Raw genomic sequence first — 8335 nt, 5'->3', positions numbered from 1 at the left:
TTGGCAAGGTAATTGTCTGCAAATAAACATGTTACTAAATCATCATAATTGACAGGCTAGGGTAATTGTACCTATTAAGCCCAACAAAATCTAAGTTGATATTTCTAACTATCAGGTATGAAGTTGAGACCCAGATGTAGACCACGTCGAATTAACAATTGTTAAATAATCCAACAGGGGCAGGCAATAGACAGGTCAAGGCAGGCAGGGGTGGGGCAACGGTACTGGACGGGGTGGGGCAACGGTACTGGACGGCAGGCAGGCTCAGGGGCAGGCAGACTGGTCAGGCAGGCGGGCTCAGAGTCAGGACAGGCAAGGGTCAAAACCAGGAGGGTGAGAAAAAGAGAGACAGGGAAAAGCAGGAGCTGAGACACAAAACCGCTGGTTGACTTGACAGACAAGACGAACTGGCAACAGACAAACAGAGAACACAGGTATAAATACACAGGGGATGATGGGGAATATGGGCGACACCTGGAAAGGGATGGAGACAATCAGAATGACAAGAGCAAATATTAAGACAAATATTTGATAAAATATGTGAAAAGTCCAGACTGGGCTTAATGGGTACTGAATGTACCCTTTAAGCCCATGGATGTTCCAAATAAGTCCACCACTTGAATAATCAGTTTAAATTAACTTCCAAATGTTCAAACCTTAAACTGATATTTCTTATGTAAAATGATATTATCTCCCCTAAAGTTATTAAAATAAACATATCATTACTATTCATTATAAAAGTAACACTCATAACAAGGGTGTGTCCAATCATATCCACGGAGATCAATGTGGACTTTTGTTCTTACCAACCAGTACACACCTGATTAAACAAATCAACTAATCATAGACTTCAACCAAAACATAAGTTGAATCAGGTGTGTTATTCCTTGGCTAGAACACAACACATTTGAAAGGATTGTATGGCTGGGATTAATGAGAATGGTGGTGGCCGCCAAAGGGCTCTTGTCAGATTGTCAGATTCAGGACTTATCTTTGATCACTGTGATCCGTTTTATTTTGGCAGAGGTCAGTATGTAGTATGGTTCTAGGAACAAAGGAAACAAGTGCCAGTTATCAACAAATCCACAATAAACTGCAATTACCCTGGCCCAATTCATCGTTACACATTTCCTATGTAACGCTACTCAAAAGGGTGCTCTTAAGTAGCAATATTGAATGGCTTAAACCTAAATTAACAAAATGCCATGGGCAAACAATATGGCAGCACAGCAACAAAAGTTCAAGAACATCTAAGTCGGAAAATATAGAACAAATCAAAGTACAGAGTAAGACAAAACATCAGATAATAACTCACCTTTGGTTGATGATGCTTACTGCTGGTCCCCAGATGATGGCTGCTGTTCAATGAATTGTTTGGTGTGGTGTTTGTATGGCGTCGATCTTCATATGGTCAGCTGGTGACTACATGAGCCATCATGTGAGCCTTTTGGAGAGGCACTTTTCTTTAGGTTTGGAGAGCAGACCTATCCAATGAAGTCAATGCAGTGACATAATGCTCACTAAACGGATCTCCCTCTGCAGCCCTTCAGCAAGGTACACCCTCTCCTCTTGATCGGGTCAGATAATTCCCACCTGATCACACCCACAAAGTCAGTACACCCAGGTGGACAGCTACGGTCAGCTTTTCAACAGTTGGCCTGGAGGTAGAAGCTGTTGGTCCGGGACAGTATTCCCTGGTACTGGAAGCGGAGAGAACATGCCGTGGCTGGGGTAGCTGAAGTCCTCGTTGATCTTCCAGTCCTTCCTCAGACACCGCCTGGTGTAGATGTCCTGTAGGGCTGGGAGCTGGCACCCAGTGATGGACTGTACAGTCTTCACCACCCTCTGTAGAGCCTTGTGGTCGAGGGTGGTCCACCTGTCATACCAACTTTTTGAAGATGAGGTCTATGTCTGCTGTGGAAATAAGAGTATAAGTTTGTAATTATGAATATCAAATCAAATCAAATGTATTTATATAGCCCTTCGTACATCAGTTGATATCTCAAAGTGCTGTACAGAAAACCCAGCCTAAAACCCCAAACAGCAAGCAATACAGGTGTAGAAGCACGGTGGCAATGGAAAAACTCACTAGAAAGGCCAAAACCTTGGAAGAAACCTAGAGAGGAACCAGGCTATGTGGGGTGGCCAGTCCTCTTCTGGCTGTGCCGGGTGGAGATTATAACAGAACATGGCCAAGATGTTCAAATGTTCATAAATTACCAGCATGGTCAAATAATAATAATCACAGGCAGAACAGTTGAAACTGGAGCAGCAGCACGGCCAGGTGGACTGGGGACAGCAAGGAGTCATCATGTCAGGTAGTCCTGAGGCATGGTCCTAGGGCTCAGGTCCTCCGAGAGAGAGAAAGAAAGAGAGAATTAGAGAGAGCATACTTAAATTCACACAGGACACCGGATAGGACAGGAGAAGTACTCCAGATATAACAAACTGACCCTAGCCCCCCGACACATAAACTACTGCAGCATAAATACTGGAGGCTGAGACAGGAGGGGTCAGGAGACACTGTGGCCCCACCCGATGACACCCCCGGACAGGGCCAAACAGGAAGGATATAACCCCACCCACTTTGCCAAAGCACAGCCCCCACACCACTAGAGGGATATCTTCAACCACCAACTTACCATCCTGAGACAAGGCCGAGTATTGCCCACAAAGATCTCTGCCACGGCACAACCCAAGGGGGGCGCCAACCCAGACAGGAAGATAACATCAGTGACTCAACCAACTCAAGTGACGCACCCCTCCTAGGGACGGTATGAAAGAGCCCTAGTAAGCCAGTGACTCAGCCCCTGTAATAGGGTTAGTGGCAGAGAATCCCAGTTGGAAAGAGGGGAACCGGCCAGGCAGAGACAGCAAGGGCGGTTCGTTGCTCCAAAGCCTTTCCGTTCACCTTCACACTCCTGGGCCAGACTACACTCAATCATATGACCCACTGAAGAGATGAGTCTTCAGTAAAGACTTAAAGGTTGAGACCGAGTTTGCGTCTCTCACATGGGTAGGCAGACCATTCCATAAAAATTGATCTCTATAGGAGAAAGCCCTGCCTCCAGCTGTTTGCTTAGAAATTCTAGGGACAATTAGGAGGCCTGCGTCTTGTGACCGTAGCGTACGTGTAGGTATGTACGGCAGGACCAAATCAGAGAGATAGGTAGGAGCAAGCCCATGTAATGCTTTGTAGGTTAGCAGTAAAACCTTGAAATCAGCCCTTGCCTTGACAGGAAGCCAGTGTAGGGAGGCTAGCACTGGAGCAATATGATCAAATTTTTTGGTTCTAGTCAGGATTCTAGCAGCCGTATTTAGCACTAACTGAAGTTTATTTAGTGCTTTATCCGGGTAGCCGGAAAGTAGAGCATTGCAGTAGTCTAACCTAGAAGTGACAAATACATTTTTCTGCATCATTTTCTGCATCATTTTTGGACAGAAAGTTTCTGATTTTTGCAATGTTATGTAGATGGAAAAAGCTGTCCTTGAAACAGTCTTGATATGTTCTTCAAAAGAGAGAGGTCCAGAGTAACGCCGAGGTCCTTCACAGTTGCATTTGAGACGACTGTATAACCATTAAGATTAATTGTCAGATTCAACAGAAGATCTCTTTGTTTCTTGGGACCTAGAACAAGCATCTCTGTTTTGTCCGAGTTTAAAAGTAGAAAGTTTGCAGCCATCCACTTCCTTATGTCTGAAACACATGCTTCTAGCGAGGGCAATTTTGGGGATTCACCATATTTCATTGAAATGTACACCTGTGTGTCATCCGCATAGCAGTGAAAGTTAATATTATGTTTTCGAATTACATCCCCAAGAGGTAAAATATATAGTGAAAACAATAGTGGTCCTAAAACGGAACCTTGAGGAACACCGAAATTTACAGTTGATTTGTCAGAGGACAAACCATTCACAGAGACAAACTGATATCTTTTATAAGATGTCACAAATGTAATCACAGTGAGGATATTGTATGTAGATGTAATATTAAATTAATAGTTGCAAATAGCAGCAAACTCTTCCTCAAAGTCCTCCACTGGCCTCCCTTTTTATTTGTTTTATTTAACTAGGCAAGCCAGTTAAGAACAGATTCTTATTTACAATGACAGTCTACCCCGGCCTAACCCCGACTACGCTGGGCAGATTGTGCACCACCCTATGGGACTCCCAATCATGCCCGGATGTGATACAGCCTGGATGTGATACAGCCTCCCTTAAGTCTCTAAAGCTGATTTTAGAGCCTCGTAACATTCTGACGATTTCTATTGGTCGATAACTTGGCACTAAACATGGTTGCCATTGAGAAATGTGAAGTAAAGGGAACATCAATGGTTTTAGTTTGAATTCTGACAGCTTGTACCCATAGAGGAATCTGAACATCACCTCTCCCAGTGTTGAGATAGGGCTGTTTCACCTCACTGGAAACGAAGAGGAAGTACTTCCTGTGATGTCAGTGAGGATGACTCCAGTGACCACTGCTGGCTCTGCCGCTTCCCAGCCCCGCCTCCACACCACGCATCGTTCTACAGGATATGGAGGGGGAGACGAGGGACACGGGGGAGGAACACAGGTGTAGGAGACCCGGGGTGTTTCTCAATAGGCATACTACCGTGCACCACACTCTCATGCTCCGAGTGCATTCTCTTGAGTATGTTCTTGTATGGATGACTTACTATTAGTCACGTCAAACAGTGCAGACAGAATAACAACAGTAGCTCCATTTGTTTAAGCTGTTTTCTAGTGACATTTATTTGGACACATCCATAACAATGAGCTAATGAGGCGCGGTTACCCTTGGCATAGAAATGTCCTCTTGTCGGGACACTGTTGTTCAGAGGAGCTAGCCAACAACACAGTTAACACAATCACTTCAAACTGAAGCTGGAAAGACTGCAAACTAGCTGCACTTTGTTTTGTTTTACCTTCTTTCAATTGACATTTCTTTGTATATTTCCATAAAAGATTATGCCAGCTGATTCATGATTTCGACTGGCTGAAAAACGCTGCGTGACTGTCTGTCTCGTCCCGACTCCTGACACGTTCATTACAATGGGACATCAGGAGATTTAGCCAGTGGTAACTTGTGGGTTAGACCCACCCGTTGTATAAACTCACTGAACCTTCTTCCAGCCAGGACAATGGCAACAATAGACAAAACAAGATATACACAAAGCAAACATGACTGTCTGTCTCATCCCGACACGTTCATTACTATGGGACAGCAGGAGATCTAATTTAATTATGGAAACAATGTTGCAAATGTCGGAGACAGACAGCAAGGTTTATACAAATCTCCACTGTTGAAAACGAAATGTTAGACTAATAGAAATGTGAGATAATGTATAGATGCTTTTTATAGTGGAGATCAAGTTTATAAATTGTCTGGCTGGTCTGATGAAAAGGCATTTTAACATCATAGATTTAGCCGGTGGTAACTTGTGGGATAGACATCGACTGGAATGTGGTTAAACCAATCAGCATTCAGGGTTAGACCCACCCGTTGTATAAACTCACTGAACCTTCTTCCAGCCAGGACAATGGCAACAATAGACAAAACAAGATAAACACAAAGCAAACATTTTACTTCATGATTATCAGCTAGATATGTGAATCGCAAAAATCTAACTATCCAGCTAGTTAAACAGGCAAAATTTACCTAAAACTAATGTTATGCCATGTAGCTGTACATTTTCCGTGGCTAGCTAGCTAGCCAGTTAGCCCTATTGACCTATGGACTTACCCATTCACTGAACCGTCTTCCAGCCAGGACAATGGCAATAAAGACAAAAGAAGATATACACAAAGCAACTTTTTTACTTCATAACTATCAGCTATATGCGAATCGTAATAATGAAGCTAACCAGATAGTATAACAGGCTAAATGACCTAAAACTAATAGTATGCAAGATTGATGTCAATTCTTTGTGGGTAGCTAACAGTAGTAGCTAGCGAGTTAGCCCAATTGACTTATTATGGGGTTGCGATCTATGGTACGTAGGCAGATAAACATGCCAAAATGAACACTGCATGTATTTATTAACGTATCAAGATAAAATATTGTAGTCAGACAACATGTGAGATGTGAATAGGCAACATTTCATTCTGACGTCAGAGTGTATTTTCTCTCGCTTCAGCTCAAATGATGACCCCCATTGATTTCAATACATTCTGCATCGTATTTTTACGTGGATGCGTCATATTTCTTTGCATACTTTCCATTGAAGCCTGCATCGATGAATGCTTTTAAATATGTATAAATTGAGTACGCATTCAAGAAGTGCCCTCCGTTTGGCATACTTAGATTTGATCTCATACTCCGACCCTCCTTTGCTCCAATTTGCGTGCTCAGAGCACAGTAGTATGCATTTTGAGAAACACCCCCAGTGTGCAGGTTCTCTTCAATGTGAACAATAGCAACAACGAGGAAGAGTATGAACATTCACAAACACACACACACACAAGCAAGTCATAACAACTATAATCCCAAGGCTTGATACACAAATTCCCTCCCTTTTGTGTGTGTCTGTAAGCGCCAATGGTGTGCACTCATGTCTGTGCTCATGAATGCAGTATGTTTGGGTTATGAATGGGTTGTTAGGTTCAGAACCTAACAACCTAATAGTAATACCTCAAATGGACGACTTGCAAAAGTTCAAGGCAAGTTTATTCATCCCATTGGGTCATACAGCTGCAAAGACAAGGTATGATTTATACAAGCACATATATTTATAACCTCCTACTAGGCGGGGTCAACTCTTTACATCATCTAGACAGCCAATACATCTCTGTTGCTATACAGGACCTTAATTGGTTCCTCTCACTAGTGTAGTCATGGCCATGCCTGATGCTAGAACCTTCATGGGCTTGGAAGTGTATGTGTGTGAGATAGGACTGTAGTAGGAGAGTCGTTGGGGTGGGACTCTCTGGCCCCCCACCCAGAGGTTTCTTCTCACTTCATCTGTTGACTTGACCTCGGGCCAAATTCCTCGCTCCCCCCTAGTTCCGCAGCTGGCCTGCCTTATCAGAGACGGTTGCCCTTTGCCTCCCTCAGTAACTTTCCATACACATTCCTTATTCACCCTTCATTGACACAGAACATAAACCGTTATGATACGTAACGTAACCAGTACGTTCTTATATAGTGATAGGAATAAGTATATTTCAAGTTAGAACCCAATAGTTATGAAGTCCTTATGGTAGGACATTATTTTGAATTGTATGCCATAACATTATCACAATTTAGTTACACAATATGAAACATTGAAGTGAAAAAATGCTAATGTGAGTGGCATTGACTAATATAGGATAGCCTAGGTTATGTATAGTTGTTTGGAACAGAATATATAAAAGGCTATACTAAAAAGGAAATAGGATGAATAGAATGTAAAATCTATTCCCAATGCATAAACTCAGTTAATGATGGATACCCTAAGGAACTGAAGGATTATGCTACATGTGGTGTGTTTTTCCCAGTCTGTCAAAAGTTCCTGCTACTACTAAACGGGAAAGGGTATGGCTGGATAGAGAAAGAATGCCCTCCAGTGTTCAACCTGAACAGTAGCAAGCCTATGGCCACTAGAATAATAGTCTCTCCTCAAAGCCGGAGACACAGTGGCTGTGAGAAGAAACTACTAATTCCATTCCACAGGACATGAAGAACCTGAATATTGTATAACTAAATGAACATAAATTAACATGAAAAGTCATTTAAACAGTGTCAATACATGACAAAACAAAGTTTGTATTAAAATTACAATGCTGTATTTTTTATTTCACTTGGGTGTACAGTCAACATTACAAGAGCAGCACGTTTTTTTTTTACAATAAAATAATTACAATTGCAACAATAATAGAAATAGCAATATCCATAAAATAGCCAAATTGAGTCATTTCACACTTGACAACATATTGTCTATATATTTTCTGTTTTAAAAGGAAATAGTTCATTTATTTATGGAATGATGTATGATTCCTGTTGAGTGACCGTCATCTCACTCACGTTCTCTTTTGTGACAGGTATCAGTTTGAATGTGGTCAAATGCAGAGGAACATGGCATGGGTCTCAATTAGGGTTGCAAAGGGAGGGTATATTACTGGAGACCTTCAGTTTACTAGTAAACTACCCACATTTTTGTATCTTTGAATGATTGTAAGATACTAAAATTATCACAAGACATCAGGTGGCCCTTTTGAGTCACTCAGATTATCACAGGTGTCTGTATTTATCTCTGGCCCTCTGTGTAGCCTTATCACATGTAAAATATAAGCTGTAAAACTTTGTCCTAAATATAAACAATCAATTTAGTGAATACCATTGATGTTTAATATGAGG

The 8335-nt window shown here is 42.0% G+C and overlaps 1 long non-coding RNA gene across 1 annotated transcript; it reads right to left on the bottom strand.

Moving 5' to 3' along the window:
* Positions 1-251: 251 nt before the first annotated feature.
* On the bottom strand, positions 252-2336 carry LOC139372640 (uncharacterized). The gene is made up of 3 exons (XR_011627472.1): positions 2090-2336; positions 1316-1914; positions 252-1045 (listed from the first exon to the last, which is right to left on the bottom strand). It is a non-coding gene; the product is annotated as an uncharacterized lncRNA (long non-coding RNA).
* Between the last annotated feature and the right edge of the window lie 5999 nt (positions 2337-8335).

The sequence above is a fragment of the Oncorhynchus clarkii genome, chromosome 18 (genome assembly GCF_045791955.1).
Source record: "Oncorhynchus clarkii lewisi isolate Uvic-CL-2024 chromosome 18, UVic_Ocla_1.0, whole genome shotgun sequence".
Taxonomy (NCBI): domain Eukaryota; kingdom Metazoa; phylum Chordata; class Actinopteri; order Salmoniformes; family Salmonidae; genus Oncorhynchus; species Oncorhynchus clarkii.
This window is presented reverse-complemented; position numbering and strand designations above follow the sequence as displayed.